The sequence below is a fragment of the Schistocerca gregaria genome, chromosome 3 (assembly GCF_023897955.1).
Source record: "Schistocerca gregaria isolate iqSchGreg1 chromosome 3, iqSchGreg1.2, whole genome shotgun sequence".
NCBI classification, from domain to species: Eukaryota; Metazoa; Arthropoda; class Insecta; order Orthoptera; family Acrididae; genus Schistocerca; species Schistocerca gregaria.
In genome coordinates, this window is record NC_064922.1 from 573,146,580 (window position 1) to 573,167,871 (window position 21,292).

Sequence of the window (21,292 nt, forward strand, 5' to 3'; positions counted from 1 at the left end):
TCTTACCGTGTAACAGTGTACAAGCTCCTAAACAACTACATAGTTGAAGATCGGAAGGAAGGAACTCTTCCTACATTTCTGTGACACTTCTCTGCCCTATCCTTTCATAGCTTATAGCTGACTACAAGTTCCTCAGCGGCTGTACACTTGAAGATCGTTAAGAGGGAACTCTTGCTAAATTTCAGTGACATTTTGCTGTCCAATCTCTTCTTGCCATGACCCATGTACAAGTTTTTCAGTGGGAGGAGCGAGGAGGGTTATGTGGGGGAGGTCGAGGAGTGAGTTTGGTAGTGTCATACATGCAGTGTTGCCACTTTTACAGCCCAGAGAGGAAATGGGAAGGGAGGGGAGACCCCAGGAAGAACAGCCATCTCTTATAAATTGGGAAACATAGTGCCAGCTTTGGTTTTGTCCCCATACTGCGGGGATCCGATATGTTCGACTCGATTCTTGACATTGTGTGCACTCCCACTTTGTCATGCAGTCCAGCATCTGCCCAGTGTCTCATGATAATTCACGACAGATCAGGATACAAGAAGTTCTGGTCAGCCTCACAAGTGGAGACACACAATGAGATTCCTTTCGAATTCCGCCAGGTGCTGATAACGCCATCTAAAGCGAATACTCTGCATGTCTGTGTCTGTCACTGTTATAAATGCATATATGACAATATTCTGACCCCTCATTAACTGCACCATATCTGATAGCGATACGGTGGTAGAAAAACACTGAAGCCCTCCGTCAACCACTCTGTCAGAGAGGAATTACAACACACCGACGGTGTGTACTAAACGAAGGTACCATATTTTCGGGGTGCTTCACTTATTGTCAGCCAGTCTACACCTGCAATCGCAAATTTCTTGTTATCTTATTATTATGATCAAGTAATTGACCTATGTGTTAATGATCTTGAAAGCAATTGTAAATTTCAACATATGGAACAATGCACTGTGCTTATAGCGTGCGTTATCTTAAAAGGGAAGTGAAACAATGCGAAACTTAACATAATATACTTGGAGGAAAATATGTGAAATTACGGGTTTTGAAATACATTTATTATCCGTCTTGGTTACGTTAGTTTTTTTAAAACGACCTATTTCGTTTCGACGTAAGACATCCTCAGATCTATGGATAACAGTAAAACACTAATCAGTCATACTATACGCAATACAAAATGTAACTCATGCATATCACTTCCAGGCAGGAAGTGCACCAGAACGTACTTGATTGTGTTAATTTCAAGAGTGAGCTGTCGTCAAACTATCAGAAATTACATCAAGAAGTGATCAAATGTGACACCAAGCCATGACGGAGACAGGCATATAGCAATGTGACGCATGTGGATGTCTTTTATCTTTTAGATTACAATGACATTTATGATGTGTTTCAAGGTCTTTTTCAGCTCACACAACTAAATATTTTAATTAAGTGCCCACCCCCCAGCCCACAGTCACTATTCCAACCAAACATGGAGAAATTATTATTAATTCAAGTGTGACAACTGCTCGAGACGCCACCTATTGTCATTAGTCTTGTGAACTAGAGTAATAGTGCAGACTGTACCAAACCACTTTTTTCTTATATAACGTAGCATGTAAATTTGCTGATGGTTGAATGTGTTATGCTTGCAACTGATATCAGTCATGTATGTTCTGGTACATTTAATGTTTAGTGATGGCTTGGAATGTCAGTTAAAGAAGAATTTGAAGTATTCCACCTCTCTGGTTATTCCTCATGTATTCAGTATTGCCCATCGTGAAGGAAATGATCGAGTTCATGTAATTACTGTTTTCTCAGAGTTGTTTATGGGTCGGAGGATGGTACATTCTGACAGCAATCAAGGCCTATAATAAATCTTTTGGGAACGAGATAAGTTTAAACATTCTGCAGGATCATATCAAAATTTTTCTCAACATTCTGAAAAGCTTGCGATTTTGAATCATATTTTATCAAGTAAAGAGTAATGCAAGACGTTTTTGGGTGCATCATGATGTAAGGTTTATATTTTTTCTTAGTTTCATTAGTATTTAAGGATAACTTCGCTATTCTCCATATCATTACCCAGAAGAATGCTGTTCGATGCTGTGCTACAATGCATGAATTCTGGCAAATGGTGACGTGTGTTCAGCGTTCTTATGATAAATGCAATCTAAATAGTTACTCGGTGTATTTTGCTGATGTTCTTCATTAAAGTTAATATTATAACAAAGTTCGTTGATTTTGAGAGCTCGGAAGTCCATATCTTTCTATGATCCTTGACACAGTAATGGAATATCACCTGAATATCTTTTGTCATAAATTATTTTCAAAACAATTAACACATACATGGACAACAGTACCAGTAAGCTGAGTGCCCATGGTCGGTCCTTCATCCTGAAAAGTTTATTGTAGACCGGGGTGCGCTTTGGCGCTTTTCCTTACCTTACAGCTCCACTTCAGGGGAACACTAGTGAGCCAGTCGCAGTAATACCTGGCGGAAGACCCACGTAGACGCCTGTGACGAGCAGTGGTAAGGTGTGGGCATTTGCGATACAGGGAGTTCAACGAAGATTTCAAATGTTTTCACTGCAATACCAATTCGTGTCTTTCATATTGTTGCCTCGGATGCAAGATTTTTGACGGTGCACAACTTTAATGTTGATTACTCCTCAAATTTAGCAAACGTCATGGTTTTGGGCAAAATAATATGGGGAGCAAAAGCTAGATTTTTGGTGACAGATGTGATTGCTATTCATACATCTGTGCGTCATTGAGAAGGTTGGAACTTTTTCGTTGATATGCAACTGTAAAATCAGTTATAGCTGTAATTTCTAAATGTTTTTGGACAGTGCATTAGTTCTGTGAAAAGTTCCTTAGCTTCATTATAAATTATAAAAAAAACTGAAGACTTCCATAAACCATCACAAACTACCATGTTTTATTATAAAACGGAGTTCCATGCGTTTCTTAGGGCTCTTACTTGTCTTTCTGTTTTTCTGACCAGTGCATATTTTGCGACTGATTTTAAACTACCTTCCCGATGAGTTACAGATATGGAACATTCAACATAGCTCAGAACTGGATGACAATGCAATATTAATTCGCTTTCATGTCTGATGTTTTTCGGAGGGTACTTAGTTTACCTGTGTCATTATTCTTACCGATGATGTGAATATTTGGATCTTTCAATTTTATGCAGAACTGAAGAGGAAAAAGCAATATCAAGATGCTTCCCTGTCTGGTACTTGACGGAGAATACTTTTTATACCACGGCCATTTCACCCATTTCCTGTTCCAATCGTGGACGGTTCGTGGGAAGAGCGTTCTGGTAAGCCTCTTTGTGAACTCGAACCTCTCTAATTTTTAGTTCCACGAAATTCCGAGACTTGTACGTACAAGTATATTGATTGTCTTAGGTGAAGGGCAACGTGCCTCCTTTGTGATCTCATCAAAACCTTAAAAATCGACTGAAAAATTTCACACGCAGAAGGCTTAGATGCATAAAATAATTATGTAAATACGAACCAGTCTTAAATAAACCAAGTTTTTTAAAGTGCCCTTCGTAGTACAAAATTATTTTTCTTATTGCCATTGTGATTCACAACTACATACAGATAGCGCTGAATAAATGTGATTATCAATTTGTAATAGCTATGTGAAAACTTTTAAGATTTGAAATCAGAAACATGCGGTGCATGCAATGCGTAATTGAGGCATGAATATCTCACCTCCTCATTATTATTTATTTCAAGCGCCTCACGTTTTTCGTTTTGAAACTTACAAATATTTTTAGGTATTAATACTCACAATCACAGAATTTCATTTCTATCTATATGGGGTTAGGTACTTGCAAAGGGCCTGATAAAATTGTTTTACACATTTTAGTCCCACATTCGAATCTCCAGGCGGGAAATTCTCAAGAGGACGTCATTATCAGGAAAAATAAAACTGGCGTTCTATGGATCGGAGCCTGGAGTGACGCATCCCTTAATCGGGTAGGTAGGTGAGAACATTTAAAAATGGAAATGGATAGGTTAAAGTTAGGTATAGTGGGAATTAGTGAAGTTCGGTGGCAGGAGGAACAACGCTTCTGGTCGGGTGACTGCAGGGTTATAAATACAAAATGAAAAATGGGTAATGCAGGAGTAGGTTTAATAATGAATAAGAAAAATAGGAGTGCGGCTAAGCTACTACAAACAGCATAGTGAACACATTATTGTGGTCAAGATAGACACGAAGTCCACACCTACTACAGTAGTACAAGTTTAGATGTCAACTAGATTTGCAGATGACGAAGAAATTGAAGAAATGTATGATGGAATAAAAGAAATTATTCAGATAGTGAAGGGAGACGAAAATTTAATAGTCATGGGTGATTGGAATTCTGTTGTAGGAAAAGGGAGGGACGGAAACGTAGTAGGTGAATATGGACTAGGAGTAAGAAATGAAAGAGGAAGCCGCCTGGTAGAATTTTGCCCAGAGCACACCAACAATTGGTTCAACAATCATAAAAGAAGGTTTTATACATGAAGGAATCCTGGAGATACTGACAGGTTTCAGATAGATTATTTAATGGTAAGACAGAGATCTAGGAACCAGGTTTTAAATTTTAAGACATTTCCATGGGCAGATGAGGACTAAGACTGCAATCTATTGGTTAAGAACTGTACACTGAAACTGAAGAAACTACAAAAGGGTAGGAATTTAAGGAGAAAGGACCTGGATCAACTGACCAAACCAGAGGTTGTACAGAGTTTCAGGGAGAACACAAGCGAACAATTGACAGCAATGGGGGAAAGAAATATACTAGAAGAAGAATGGGTAGCTTTGAGGGTTGAAGTAGTGAATGCAGCAGAGGATCAAGTAGGTAAAAAGACGAGGGCTAATAGAAATCCTTGGGTAACAAAGGAAATATTGAATTTGATTGATGAAAGGAGAAAATATAAAAATGCAGTAAATGAAGGAGGCAAAAAGGAATACAAAGGTCTCAAAAATGAGATCGACACGAAGTGCAAAATGGATAAACAGGGATGGCTAGTGGACAAATATAACGATATAGAGGCTTATCTTACTAGAGATAAGATACATACTGCCTACTGGAAAATTAGAGAGACTTTTGGAAAAAACCACGTGTATGAATATGAAGAGCTCAGGTGGAAGGCCAGTTCTAAGTAAAGAAGGGAAAGCAGAAAGGTGGAAGGATTATATAGAGGGTCCATACAAAGGCGATGTACTTGAAGACAATATTATGGAAATGGAAGAGGATGTATATGAATATGAAATGGTAAATAAGATACTGCGTGATGAGTTGACAGAGCACGTAAAGACCTAACTCGAAACAAGGCCCCGGGCGTAGACAACATTCCATTACAACTACCGACAGCCTTGGGAGAGCCATATCTGACAAAACTCTACCATGTGGTGAGCAAGATGTATGAGACAGATGAACTACCCTCGGACTGCAAGAAGAATATAATAATTCCTATCCCGTAAAAAACAGGCGTTGACAGAAGTGAAAATTACCGTACTATCAGTTTAATAAGTCACGCCTGAAAAATACTAACGCGAATTATTTACAGAGGAATGGAAAAACTAGTAGAAGCCGACCTCGGGGCAGATCAGTTTGGATTCCGTAGAAATGTTGGAACACATGAGGGAATACTGTCCCTACGATTTATCTTAGAAGCTAGATTAAGGAAAGGCAAACCTACGTTTCTAGCATTTGTGGACTCAGAGAAAGCTTTTGACAATGTTGACTGGAATACTGTCTTTCAAATTCTGAAGGTGGTAGGGAATACAGGGAGGGAAAGGCTATTTACAATTTGTAGAGAAACCAGACGGCAGTTATAAGAGTCGAGGGACATGAAAGGGAGCAGTGATTGGGAAGGAAATGAGACAGGGTTGTAGCCTCTCCGCGATGTATATTGAGCAAGCAGTAAAGGACACAAAAGAAAAATTCGGAGTAGGTATTAAAATCCAATGAGAAGAAATACAAACTTTGAGGTTCGCCGGTGACATTGTAGTTCTGTCAGAGACAGCAAAGGACTTGGATAAGGAGTTGAATGGAATGGATAGTGTCTTGAAAGGAGGATATAAGATGAACATCAAGAAAAGCTAAACGAGGATAATGGAATGTAGTTAAATTAAGTCGGGTGATACTGTGGCAATTAGATTAGGCGGTTTGCTATTTGGGGAGAAAAATAACTGATGATGGCCGAAGTAGAGAGGTTATAAAAGGTAGAGTAGCAATAGCAAGGAAAGCGTTTCTGAAGAAGAGAAATTTGTTAACGTCGATTATAGGTTTAAGTGTCAGGATGTCGTTTCTGAAAGTATTTGTATGGAGTGTATCCATGTATGGAAGTGAAACGTAGACGATAAATAGTTTAGACAAGAAGAGATTAGAAGCTTTCGAAATGTGGTACTACAGAAGAATGCTTAAGATTAGATGGGTAGATCACATAACTAATGAGGAGTTATTGAGTAGGATGGGCGAGAAGAGAAGTTTGTGGCACAACTTGACTAAACAAAGGGATTGTTGGTTGGTAGGACATGTTCTGAGGCTTCAAGGAATCACCAGTTTAATACTGGAGGGCAGCGTGGAGGGTAAAAATTGTAGGTGGAGATCAAGAGACATGTACACTTAAGAGATTCAGAAGGATGTAGGTTACGGTAGGTACTGGGAGATGAAGAAGCTTGCACAGGATAGAGTAGCATGGAGAGCTGCATCAAACCAGTCTCAGGACTGAAGACCACAACAACAACAACAACTGTACCATTTAAAAACGTATTGCATAAATCTGACTATTATTTAGATAATATTAAGTGATTCATAGCAGAGGGAGAGAAAACAAACGTTGTGCTATCTAAATGTTAATCCGGCATATAGTAAACGTGCCATGTTCAGTTTACAGTATATTTTATTGTTCTATTAATTTAGTAAAGTGACTCATGTAGCCATAATAAAGGCGACTGGTAATGCGTTTATCTATCTGCCAAGAACGGCCGCAATGTGAAAGTTTTCGTGCTTAATTAGTTTTTAACATCTTCGAAAAATGTCCTTGGAGCAATAATTTCAAACAATTGCTTACTTTTAATTACGAAGCACGTCAGTAATTGTGGCTGCGAAATGTGTTAAATCTGTGAGTCCTTGAATCATTTTGGTTTGCACTAAGGTAAAGGGGTTTAGTGTAGTACCAGGGCGAGTCAACTACTTTGTAATCAAGATTCGAATGTTATATTTCGTCTGTGCCTTGTGGAATGGTGAACGTTTTCTTTATTATTTAATGTTTTGGCGCAAGGATTTTCACAAGGTTAGATTGTTCTGAATCTCGTACAATTAGGGAATAAAGAAACTTTTGTTTCGTTGTTGATACTTTTTTTTAAAAGTATAACGCAGGTAATCAGCGAAGTGTTAGGAGAATGTATTTAGACTATAACCTCAGTAACTCGTCTAGATTCTTTGGAAAATCACGATACCCTTTGCAATAGTTTGGACAGGTGTTAGAACACGATTACCCTTTTCCATAATCTAAATAGTTTTAACAATTCTTAAACCAGTAAAAGTTTCACTGAATGTAATAATCACTTGTGTTAATGCGTCTCTTCACTAAACAACTCCTGTGCATAGCTAACATAATGTAGTAACTCAAAGTTGTAGCAAGGTCAAAAAAGTTAAAAGGCATGACTTGAGAGTTAAAAATAAAAGATAGAACATTTTATTAAGTAGCAGAGGTTGTTTCAACGCTACCCTCAGTGGCCTCTCATGGCTATACATTCTGGGTGTTCACAAATTTTTAAATACAAATAAATTTGGAAGTAAGGAATTAATAGCATCTGCTGCATAACAGTTATTCTTATCAACAAGATTATTTAACTATAGCAACTACCAATAATAATAACAATAATAATGACAATATGTGTAACTTCTCTGAGAAAAGAAAGAAATGTTTTTGTAGAATTCTGTTGTTTTGTACATAATGAAGTACAGCGTAAGACAATAAGGAAATAATGTGTAAGCTTTCGAATTTTTGGGTAATTGACAGTTTTTTGTTTTCCCTTTTCTTCAGACATATGTACAAGATCCCTAACAGAAGTATTGGTTCTGGAATTTACTTCTGGTCAGAAAATCTGATATTCTTACGCTGCATCCACACGGCATCTAGCGTTAACTGTACACTTCCTTTTTAAATGTGCGTTAGTAGTGCCACTCGTTTTTTCTCGGCACTCTCTCAACCAAAGGATCTGTTCTCTGAGGCCCTAGTTCGTTTGTAGCTAACACTTTGTGGTAATTTAATTTTCCGTTCCAGGAATGAGGTTTTCACTCTGCAGCGGAGTGTTCACTGATATCAAATTTCCTGGCAGATTAAAGCAGAGTTCCAGACCAAGACTCAACTCAAGACCTTCGATTTTCGCGGGCAAGTGCTCTACTGACTGAGCTACACAAGCACCCATCCTCAAAGCTTAAATTTTGTGTTAGCATTTAAAATTGATTCAGCATAGTTCATGTTTACACTGCAGACCAAAGCCGATTCCCGAAACAGCAAACAACGAACTCCAAACACAAAACGCCATTGATGGTAACGATTAAAGTCAAGTAGTAATGTATACCAACATGTTCAATTCACTAGAATACAAACGAGGCGCTGAGATCCGTAAGGGACTAAATCACACTACCGTCGATGCCAGTTTTAAGTAAATGTCACAGAAACTAGTGATACAGCTTTTCGTGAATTTTCGCATTTACTATGCGGGCCTACAGCACAGCTAAACCTGACTCATCATAAGATCAACTTACTTCAGAAGCAAGAATAAATGCTACGATCTCTGCATCGACGGTGATATACTTTAGGCCCTTGTAATTCCCAGCACCTCGAATGAATTACGGTATGACATAATCCTAATCTTTATAGACTATATGTCATTCAGAGTCGCACAAAATAAGTTCACTGTCCGTACATCTTTAATATATACTGATGTGCGATCTAATTATAGTATAGCATATAGTGAGTGAAATAGCGCATCTGAGGAGTGTCCTATCATCTAGCAGGATTTGTGCCCAGCGAATGGGGATATAAGTCTGCCATATCGTGCTACCATCTGGTGGCACTGACGTAAACTTCTAGTTGAAATGGCTAGCTGCGCACATTGTAAACAGTGTACATTCTTTATCAAATCCGTATGTATTAGGGCAGCAAGGCAATCACGTTACGAGAGTTGCGTATGTACAGAAGCTCCTTAAAAGTGGACAATTAAAGATGAGCACGTGACACTGTAGCCAGGTTTCACAGAGTTTAGAGGAGTAATACCGCGGTAGCTTTAAGTAGCTCTTCCATATAGCAGCATCTTTGTTGCTTTTGAAACGTCCCCTTAGAAAAATTATACAAGGCTGGTCTATGTGAAACGTCCTCTTTGAACAATTATACACGAATGTGCTTAAACTGACACACAATATTTTCAGCGCAACGGAATCTGACTTTCAAAAATCCCTACGAAAGAATGGCCCTGACTAACAATAACCTATACGTTTCACAAATCACTTACCTCACAAAAATCTTCGTTACTCAAGCTACTGCAATACAGCGAGCGCCACTACTGCCAGCTAAATAAAAGATTCAAACTACTGAAGGCACCAAATACTGATAGGCATAGTTAGCAAATGAATGATTTTAATACAGAACAAACAATTTATTTACCTTAATAGTCATAATATATATATCAGTTCGTGAAACCAATTCTTACAAATTTCAAAACTCCGCCATCTCTCTCCCAACGTCCACCACTGCTGGCGGCTCGCCTCCAACTGCGCAACGCTACGCGCTGTTAGCATCCAGCTGCCACTGCCAAACACTACAATGGCAGACAACAATGCAAACCAGCCACAGACTGCACACAGCACAGCCAGTGATTTTTCATACAGAGCGCTACGTGGCGTTACCAATAAGAAAACCTGAACAGCCTACTTACATAGCCCCCATGATCCCCACAAAAAAATTTACAAACTGTTTTGGGCAGTGGCCAATACAGATTTGGAATTTTTTTTCATAATTATGATTACAATAGCAAAGATATCAAATGCACACACTTATTGATACAATGGTGGGCAAAAGCTAAAATTTTCTCACAGTCCATAAAGACAGTCCTGATCGTTCATCACAGTAAAATTGCAGTGTTTTTCTCAAAGTCTGAGCAATAAAAGAAATTGCACTTGTAGTGGATTTCTAAGCAGTCTTGAAGAAGTAGTGTTGTCCTTCCAACAGAAAGACAGTGCTGACTCTTGACATGCAGACAGGTAATGGGCCACAACAGAGCAAACCCACAGCAGAGTCAGTCGAAGTTGAAGGCTATTGGTAGGTAGGTCATCACAGAGCAAATTATGGTATTGGTGGGCCACCAGAGGTGCAGACCCACTGCCGTACTTGTAGAAATAATGGTATTGGTGGGTCATCAAAGGTGTAGATCCACTGTAGAGATGGCCAGCAGCCAGCAGCCATCTGTTTGACTGTGCAGGCGCACAATCACCATTGAAGAGTCTTGCGGATAATACAGGAAGTCCATAGACCACCACTTGTCCACTTACAAAGAATTTGTTTGAAATCTCCTTAGAACCAGCAATGCTGTTGTCCAGTAACTTGATGAATTATTAATACACATGCAAACACTATCAGTCCCTACTTCTCACATATTGTTCGTATATTATGACCAACAGAAACGTGTGCAGTGAAATGTAATTTACAAGTTACTTAATTTGATGAACTGGTGTCAATTACAAGTTTATAACATGAGAATACAATAACGAAGGTACAAAATACATCATTAAAGAACATAACAATACAGATAACATTTGCAGTAATACAGGCTTTACAAAAGAATCGAAATAACAAATACATCAGTGTTACAAAAATTATGACATAAGTACATACAAAAAAAATAAAAATAACTTTTGAAACATCAACTTCACACATGAGCATTAAAACAGAACAGAATAAATATTTCTAAACATATTTACAAAGAAAACGACATATTACTATTGCAAATTATACACTCCTGGAAATTGAAATAAGAACACCGTGAATTCATTGTCCCAGGAAGGGGAAACTTTATTGACACATTCCTGGGGTCAGATACATCACATGATCACACTGACAGAACCACAGGCACATAGACACAGGCAACAGAGCATGCACAATGTCGGCACTAGTACAGTGTACAGTCACCTTTCGCAGCAATGCAGGCTGCTATTCTCCCATGGAGACGATCGTAGAGATGCTGGATGTAGTCTTGTGGAACGGCTTGCCATGCCATTTCCACCTGGCGCCTCAGTTGGACCAGCGTTCGTGCTGAACGTACAGACCGCGTGAGATGATGCTTCATCCAGTCCCAAACATGCTCAATGGGGGACAGATCCGGAGATCTTGCTGGCCAGGGTAGTTGACTTACACCTTCTAGAGCACGTTGGGTGGCACAGGATACATGCGGACGTGCATTGTCCTGTTGGAACAGCAAGTTCCCTTGCCGGTCTAGGAATGGTAGAACGATGGGTTCGATGACGGTTTGGATGTACCGTGCACTATTCAGTGTCCCCTCGACGATCACCAGAGGTGTACGGCCAGTGTAGGAGATCGCTCCCCACACCATGATGCCGGGTGTTGGCCCTGTGTGCCTCGGTCGTATGCAGTCCTGATTGTGGCGCTCACCTGTACGGCGCCAAACACGCATACGACCATCATTGGCACCAAGGCAGAAGCGACTCTCATCGCTGAAGACAACACGTCTCCATTTGTCCCTCCATTCACGCCTGTCGCGACACCGCTGGAGGCGGGCTGCACGATGTTGGGTCGGGAGCGGAAGACGGCCTAACGGTGTGCGGGACCGTAGCCCAGCTTCATGGAGACGGTTGCGAATGGTCCTCGCCGATACCCCAGGAGCAACAGTGTCCTTAATTTGCTGGGAAGTGGCTGTGCGGTCCCCTACGGCACACTGTAGGATCCTACGATCTTGGCGTGCATCCGTGCGTCGCTGCGGTCCGGTCCCAGGTCAACGGGGACGTGCACCTTTGCACCTTCCACCGACCACTGGCGACAACATCGATGTACTGTGGAGACTTCACGCAACACGCGTTGAGCAATTCGGCGGTACATCCACCCAGCCTCCCGCATGCCCACTATACGCCCTCGCTCAAAGTCCGTCAACTCCACATACGGTTCACGTCCACGCTGTCGCGGCATGCTACCAGTGTTAAAGACCGCGATGGAGCTCCGTATGCCATGGCAAACTGGCTGACACTGACGGCGGCGGTGTGCAAATGCTGCTCAGCTAGCGCCATTCAACGGCCAACACCGTGGTTCCTGGTGTGTCCGCTGTGCCGTGCGTGTGATCATTGCTTGTACAGCCCTCTCGCAGTGTCCGGAGCAAGTATGGTGGGTCTGACACACCGGTGTCAATGTGTTCTATTTTCCACTTCCAGGAGTGTATTTGAGGATAACAGTATTCCTCATCATAGTGAATGTAGTTGAATATTAGAAAATTCTACAACATAAGTCTTATCAGATGAACATATAAAGACCGGAAGAACGTACACAAGGGTACACAAACACATACTGGGATAACACAAGGAAAGGGCAGGGTTTGTTTTACTGCAGTATTTTGCAAACAAAACTTTCTTTACTTCTCGGAGATCTCCCTTCGTTCTTTATTATTTCCAAAAAGTCCTATCCACACCTGCTTTCTGTACTTTTCTCATATAACCTCTCAGTGCATTCTTCAAATTCATCGCAACTCATTGTCTTATATAGGATACCCCCTCTTAAGCTAACTTAAATCTACTGAGCACAGATGCTTAACTAAGAGACGAGGCAATGCAGCAGCACAAAACAATTAATACAAACAGCAATGACAAAAAGTGCAAGTAGCAGAGCGAGCAGCAATAAATGTAATAATTTATATCTAAACATGACAAAGCTGAAGCAGAAAAAATGTTACAGTAAAAATGTTTAATACCTATGTCACATCTTAACACTAGAGTGATGCATCACAAGAACATACACCAGCAGATAAGTTACCAAATCGTAAAAAAAACTATTTTTACAATTACTGTGAAGGGAAATGTCTATTTGTGCTCTCTTTTTCCAAGAAAGTACATCATAAAATGATTCTTTACTGGGTCTGTAGACAGAAAATAGTGATATTAGTACATCTATTAAATTTTATTTTAACCAATGCTGCAGTGCAGATAGGAACTGGATATTGAACAAAATGAGCTATCTGTCAGCTAGAAAGACAATAGATATAAAATGTTTCTCATCATTTCATTTCAGTAAATATCATAAATTAAGAACTCTACAGTGTAATCATGTTTTCAAGTTTGAGGGTGTCGTATTGACGATGCTTTCTACATATCAGGATAATGGCTTCTTTTTTTTTCTACCTGTGCCTCTGAAAGACACACACTAATAGCTTTTCTCCCAGGCGACTGTCGCACAGCTGGGTGTCCACGACGCATTATGTGCAGGTTGAGAATTTGCGTTACAAATCTGTAGAAACAAAATCCGTTAAATATAATAGTGTCAAAAAATTTTCACCAGCATAATGATACATTCACGCATATACACACATTTCATAACTCTTAAAGTACAATTCTCGGTTTCCAACATTCTTTTTCACAAACCAAAGTCCCTAACCACTACTCATTATTCCTTACCTTATTGCACATATACATATTCGTCGACATGTCTTCAATATTTCATCATAACAGATACGTAGCATAACTAAATAACTTATATAGCATCAGCTTAAACATACCTCAGCAGCATAGTTCACATCGTCGTCGTAATAATAACATCATAACACCTCAGTCAAATCTCAAAAACGTCATAGCTTTCTGCAATAATTTCAAAACCTAAAAATATTCTCTGCTCATGTCAAAAGTGTCATCTGCCTCAAACGTACTTTAACAATCATGATCCCATATCAAACACATCATTCAAAGATTTCATAGTATCACAATGGTTCTGAAAAAATATGAACAGTTCACAAAGTACAGACAAAATACAATTTCATAAGTGTGAAGTTATCCAACGGTGCAATTATGTAAACATCTGTCACTGACGTAGTAAAATAAATGTTTGTCTCTCTCAGTTAAATGATCAGATAGCTGTGTAATTTATGTGTTAGAGAAATATGGTACCGATGTGTAAAGTTGTATAAGCAAATACCATATTAGCTAGGGCTCCTTGTGCTTGCCAGACAGATGGTACACAAAGTAAGCGTGTACCCCCTGAGGATTAATGCAATTATATCCTCAGGTGTTGCAGATTACAGCAATGGAATGAAATGTATCACGGAAAACCTTTGAATCATTGTACTTCAAATATCTTTAAAAATAAAGGTTTTAAGTACAAAATTAATAACCCAAATGCGTGTACTGTAGCACTAAACTGTGTGTCTTGTTGTAAGATAATCTCTGTGGAAGTGTCGTAGTTATCGTCCTCCGAAAGCTAAGTTCTGCAGAAGTCAATGAACTTACCTCATGATAGTTACTACGCTTATTGCTGTGATGAAGTAAGTACTGTACTGTAACGTATTGTTGTGCTACGATAAAGGCTGTCTCATTGTAGCTATACCACAAAAGTTACTACTAAAACATGTTTTACTTTCCAGAATAATACAGAAAAACTGTGCAGATATAAAACAGATACACCGCAAAAGCAACAATGTAAATCGTGTCACATATTAGTAGCGTTGTGATATAATCGTGTAGCTATCAGAGAAACCAAATGCTAAGTCACCTTTAACCTCCACGAATGTACTTCAAATAAAGAATGTATTTTCAAGTAAACCAAAATGTTGCATTCAAATCTCATTGGCAGTACTGGTAAATGTTCTAAGTATGTAAGCCTTATAGTCGTTACGTAATCATGCAACTAACAAGCAAGAATGTGCACACACAATAACACTGTGATATCTGTTCACTATAACAATGCACTCGTAAATACTATCTAAATAAGTTCTCTAAGTTCTAGACTGGATAGTTAACTTCAAAACATTCTTGCATGTTAACAGATTCTAAGTCTGACAAAGTATACTAGTAACATGAAGTGAACAGCTTTATGGCAAAGACAAAGTTAAAAAGCAGATTATCTTTCAATAAATGGTCTTACATGTGAAATGTGGTGTAATCCTTTACTCTTCCTAGTACGCAGAGTTTCAACTTCAACGCAATTATCATGTGGTATACGTCGGATTCTGTAAGGTCCATTGTAAACTAGAAAGAATTTGTGACTCAAGTGCTTCTTCTTATGTGACAATGAATGAGCTTTAATGAGAACTTTCTGACCAATATATAATTTCTTTGCATTTGCTTTACCACGTAATTTTCTCCTTTTGTCTGCAGCAGAATTAATATTTTTAATAGCCAAATCAATTATGTGTATGTGTCGAAGTTTACGTGTATTCGGAAAAGGTACAAGCTCTCTGATTCTGTTCGGTGGTTCTTTATTCTTCAGTACAAGAACAGGTGGTAAAGCAGTGGATTCTTGAGCCATTTCATTCAGAACGTTTTGAAATAAGTGTAAATATCTGTCCCAATGCTGATGCTTTCTGTGACAATAAAGTCTTCAAAAGCTTATTGATTTCTTTCATAATCCGTTCAGACGAGTCACAATGTAGTGAGTACAATGAAATAAAAACAGATTTGACCAAACAACAGATCTGAATTGCGGTCCGTTATCTGAAATGACTTTACTAACGTGTCCAACTTCTCGTGAGAAATTTTTAACAAAGGCGTTGGATAAAGACCGTTCAGTGGTTTTACGTAACGAAGTGAAAGAAACAAGTTTTGAAGTAAGTTCAACAACGACTAGAACGTACGAAAATGCATTAGATGTTCTGACAAGTGGTCCCAAGAGATCAACAGCAGCAAATTCTTTTAATTTAGAAGGAATGATAGGAAACAATGGAGCACGATGCGTGACAGTAGATGGTTTCGCTTTTTGACAAAGTTTACAAATAGTCAAGGCTCTTCGAATTCTCTTTTCCATATTATTAAAATAACAAGTCGTTCGAAAAATTTGATAACATTTTCGTGGACCAAAATGTGCATAGCTGAAATGAATGTACCAAATGAGCTTATTAACGAAATCGTCTGGAATGTAAAGTACCCATAGCTTGTCATCAACAGTGCAGCGTTTGAACAGTATGTTGTTTCTAACCAGATAATAATGCCGAATCTGTGTGTGTGCCTTTTCATGCCATTTACTTTTGATGTCCTTCCAAATCCGATCTTTATCTTGTTCATGAGCAATGTCCTTTAAAGATGTGGTGATGAAGTTTTCAATGGCGACTTTCTGAATGTAAAGAATACTGAAATTTTTCTCGAGGTTGCTTTCTGTGTTACATTTCTCACGCCCAGCCGGTGCACGGGACAGTGCGTCCGCAACAATGTTCTCCTTGCCGGGAATATAGACTATTGTGAGGTGGAATTCTTGCAGAAACAATGCCCAACGTTTTAACCTGTCATGATTTAATTTTGAAGACATAATAAATTGTAATGCACGATGATCACTGTATACTTTTACGTGCTTACCATAAAGAAAGAAATGGAATTTGTTAAATGCCCAAATGATAGCTAAGGCTTCTAATTTAGTAACGGAATAATTTTTTTTTCAGATTTTGTTAGCACTCGGCTAGCAAAAGCAACGGTTTTCTGAATGGTAGTGTCATTTTCTATGGCTTCTTGAAATAAATGGGCACCAAGACCGACTTTAGAAGAATCCATGCTAAGGCAGAAATCTTGTGACAGATCTGCATGAGCTAGTATCGGCGCGTTAAGTAGCGATTCTTTCAAAGAATTGAATTCCAACTGTGCTTGTTCGTCGCAGTTCCAAATAGTATTTTTTCCAGTGAGAGAACAAAGTTTTGGTGTAACTAGAATTTGCATATTCAGAAAACGACGGTAAAAGTTTACGAGACCTAGAAAACTGCGGACTTGTTTTTTTTTTTTGTGGATGGAACTGGAATGGCCCTGATTGTTCTAACTTTTCAGGATCCGGCTGAATGCCTTCAGAAGAAATAATATGTCCCAAAAACTTCACCTTTGTCCTACCAAATTCAGACTTTTCCAAGTTAACTGTAATTCCAGATTCTGCAAAAATACGTAACACGCTGTTGAGGACGCGATTATGTTGTTCCCATGAGGCTTCTGCTATCAGAATATCGTCCACATATAAGGTGATGTAACGTTTTAAGAACTCAGGTAATATGGAATTTAGCCCGCCAAGGAATGCTGCCGAAGAAATGTTCAAGCAAAAAGGAAGTTTCCGAAACTGATAACAAACGCCGAAACAAAGGAAAGCTGTGTATTTTCTACATCCTGGATGAAGTTCGATCTGATAAAAGCTGGATCTGAGATCAATGGAAGACCACACTTTTACACCATTAAAATTTTGAAGAAGTTCTTCCAACGTTTGCGGCCTGTCTGTTTCAGGAATAATGATAGTATTGATTTGTCTCGAATCTAAGACAAGCCTGATCGACCCATTTTTCTTCTCAACAACATGTAATGGATTGTTGTATGAGCTTACTGCAGGCTCAATAATGCCCTCGTCAAGCATAGATTGTATTTTGTTCTAACACGGTACCTATAATGTGCTGGAATTACGTATGGTCTAACACAAAATTTAGTATGCTCACGAACACGAAATTTGTATTGAAATCCCTTGATTGTTCCTGTTTTGTTAGTAAAAACTGTGGAATGTGCTTTTAAGATCTCAAAAAGGTCCTGTCTATCAGTGTCATTACAATTATAATTTTTTTTTATTTTATTCTGAATTAACTCATTAGTTTCAAATATGCCGTCGATATCATCCCTGTCAGTACTTGCAGAGTATTGTTAGTGTCTAGTTCCGTAGAAAATTCCGAACTGTTGTCTAACAGAAGGTAAAGCCGATTAATTTCCTCGTCATGGTTTGAGAGCCAATCTTCAAATTTCAAAGCTATTGACTTACCTTCTTTCTCTAAACTTATTTCAGCATCGTGAAAGTTTAAGATTGCTTTGTTTTCATTCAAAAATTCTACTCCCAGTATAATTTCCGTCGACAATAGTGGAACAATAAGAAAGCTCATAGAGAACCTGTGGCTTTGACAAAAGAATTCTAAGTTGGTTTGCTGGCGTACATCTACACTTTTTCCAATGACTGCACCTTGTAATTTAATCTTGCGTAACGGAAGTGTGGGGCAATCTTTCGATTTGCTGCATTTGCTAAAAGCTGTTTCACAAATTACTGAAATGGGACTGCCTGAGTGAAGTACTGCCGTAAATTTTACGTCATTTACAGTAATGTGAATCATAGGATATGCAATGTTGTTATGTTTTACGTCGTGTTCCTGGAGTAAGATGTACCTAATGTCTTCCATTTTTACGTAATTACTAGCTACGGCAGCTGCGTCGTCAGTTTCATGCGTACGTTTTGTGGCTGCCAGCTGTATGAGTCATTGCCTATTGTGTCTTTGTTGGCGCGAGTCGTTAATGGGATTTGGAGACCTACAAATTCATCTTGTTGAGAGGGCCCTGCTCTGTTTGAATCCCGCCAGTTCAGCTGCAATTCAGGTCTGTCTTTACGATCATATCGTGTGTCGTCATGTCGGTAGATTCCATAGTTTCTTTCTTGTCGGTCACGTGGTGGAGAATTTCTCCCTGAATCGTAGCTGCGCGCTGGAACGTTGCGTCTTAAGTTATTCCGTCTCCCTTGATAATAATTATTTTGGTTTCCATATTGTCTGTTTCTCTGATTGTCCCTGTGATAGTCATTACCGCAGAGAGGCGATCTTTCCCTGTAATAATTACTACTCTGCCAACGGTTGTCATACGGGTGGTGTCTGTTTTGGTCACGATTTACGTTGTACGAATAGCCTTGTCGTGTATTATTTCTGTCATCGCGGAATTGTGACAGGTGTGACCAGTAATTGTTGTGCTCCTGTTTTCGCGTTCCACGATTGTCAGTGTCAATTTCCATTTCTTGTAACAGTCCCTGAAAAGCTTCAATGTCGTCTTTGGATCGTCCTGCTAAAATAATCTGTCGTAAATATTTCAGGTAATTTGATTAAGCAGATGCGGATGAGTTCTGAGGGGCTGTATGGGTTTGAAAGATACTGATTCTTATGTAACATGTCTTCAAAATATTTGACAACACTGGAAAATTCAGATTGTTCGAAATGTTTCATCATTATGATGCTATGTTTTACTCGGTCTTGTGTAGCTTGAGACCAATATGTTGAGAGGAAGGCATGATTAAATTCTCCTTCACTATGACAATCGTGAATGACGGAATGCATTCTTACAGCTGGTTCACTCTCCAAGTAGCCACACATAAATTCTAATCTGTGCTCTAATGACCAGTTGGGAGGAAAACAATGAGAGAATTGATGGAGCCACGCTTGTGGATGAATGTTGTTGGCAGAATTCTTAAAAGTTTTGTATTTACGTGTAGTAATGAACAGCTTATAGTCAAAATCATCGTGTCGGCGGGTAGCATACCGTTCATTGTTACGTCGTGTCGGCGGTTCCATCTCAAAATTCGGTGCACTTTGCCAATTTCTTTCACAATTTCCGAAATGCCCTGTGTTATTATTTTGTGGCTTTTCCCTATTTGTAAGTCCCTCTTCCCGTGTTGGAGCGCGAGTGTCCTCTGAAATACGTAATTCTTGTATTACCTGTGTCAGCTGATCTTGCAGTTCCCGGAATTCTCTTTGGTGTTGTGTATTAATTTGATTCTGATTTTGTTTGAATTTTCTAATTTGTTCGCACTCTTCTGTATCAATCAGATCATCATCTACATTTGTAGATAAGTTAGGGAACTGATCTGAAAGTTCGGCTACTTTCTCCGATAGTGAACACATTTCCTCAGTGTGTTTTTCTGAACCAAGTTTCAGAGTGTCCATTTGTGTTGAAATCGAATCTACTGTGTCCTTTAAGTTTTGCTGAGTTTTTGCAAGTTGCGTAACCGAATCGGTGGATGCAACTGAGTCCATTTTAGCTTGCAAGGTGTCGTGATTTTCAAGAACAATAGTTTGCAGTTCTTTTATGGCTGCTTCACGATTCTGTAATGCATCTTCATGCCGCGAAAAAATATGTTGAAAATGCTCACAAAGTTGTGCTTTTACCTCATTACAGATTTTTTGGCATTTCGATTCAATGTTATGTAACTCAGTAGTTAAAGCCTCACGTGTTTGTTCAAGTGTGCTGTCTAACTTTTGAAACTTTTGCTGTGTTTGTCTCTGATTTTTTTCCATTGTGTCTAACTGTAGCTGTGTTTGTCACTGGTGTTGTTCCATTGTGTCCAACTTTTGAAGATTTTGTTCCATTGTGTCTAACTTTTGAAGATTTTGCTGTGTTTGTCTCAGATTTTGTTCCATTGTGTCTAACTTTTGAAGCTTCTGCTGTGTTTGTCTCTGATTTTGTTCCATTGTGTCTAACTTTTGAAGATTTTGCCCCATTTGTTTCTGATTTTGTTCCATTTGCTGCATTAATTGCAATAATAATGTATTAGTGTCTGGAATCTGTTTGTCTATGCTTTTTGGCAGTGCATTTTCACCGGCAACATTTACATTTTGAGAGGCAGAAAATGTGTCTTGACTCATTTGAGAAAACGGTGAGGACCCATAACCTAAGTCTACAGAATTTGCAATATTGTGTTCTGTCATTTCGGATTCTTGAGACGAGCTGTTGCCGACTGATCGATCGATAATTGTTGCCTGTTCACTACTTGTTTCATTGTCTACACCATTATTTGCCGCCCGCTCCATTTCCCTATGCACAATTACCAAATTGCTACTTCTAATGTCTGCTAATTCACTACACAGTGGTGCTGATAAGCGACGCTCGTCGTCACTATTATTTCTCAGTTTACTTTGGAGCCTAGTGTTACGTTTTTCACACGCCATTGTTGTCACAATATTTCACACAATAACACATAAAAGCACAATTTGAAAAGCAAAAATAAGAGAACACATTAACATAGCACTGAAAATAATATCTAGTTAATTGCAAGCGGAGCTGCGAAATACTTGGTGCAAATCTACATGCATGCCACAACTGTTTTACTGTACAACAATGAAAGACTGCAACTACAAAGGAAATTCTCTCTATGATTACGCGCTAGCAATAAACACTAACTACACAAACTACAAGAAAAAAATCGGAAGACTCCAGTGAGGTATCCTTGGCTAAAAGGTCGACATATGAAACGTCCCCTTTGAACAATTATACACGAATGTGCTTAAGCTGACACACAATATATTTAGCGCAACGGAGTCTGACTTT